The following is a 253-nucleotide window of genomic DNA, read 5'->3' on the forward strand; positions in this document are numbered from 1 at the left end:
ACGCAATGTAACAACCACTGTTGAATTCCTATCATTTGGTCTAGTGAAATTCTGTCTCGTTTCCATTCTCTCGCCCCTCTCCTCGCCCTCCTTCTCCTGCCACCCTCTCCCTCTGGGACTCTAACTAGGACCTTACACTTGCCAAGCATAGCTCCTGCCACTGAGCTATATCCCTGGCCCCACCCGTGCTCTCTTAATGAGGCTATTAATTCATTACTTTTCTGAGGCAGTTTTTGTTTTGCCAGAATTAACA

Source organism: Octodon degus, unplaced genomic scaffold, assembly GCF_000260255.1.
Source record: "Octodon degus isolate 3935 unplaced genomic scaffold, OctDeg1.0 scaffold00038, whole genome shotgun sequence".
NCBI lineage: Eukaryota > Metazoa > Chordata > Mammalia > Rodentia > Octodontidae > Octodon > Octodon degus.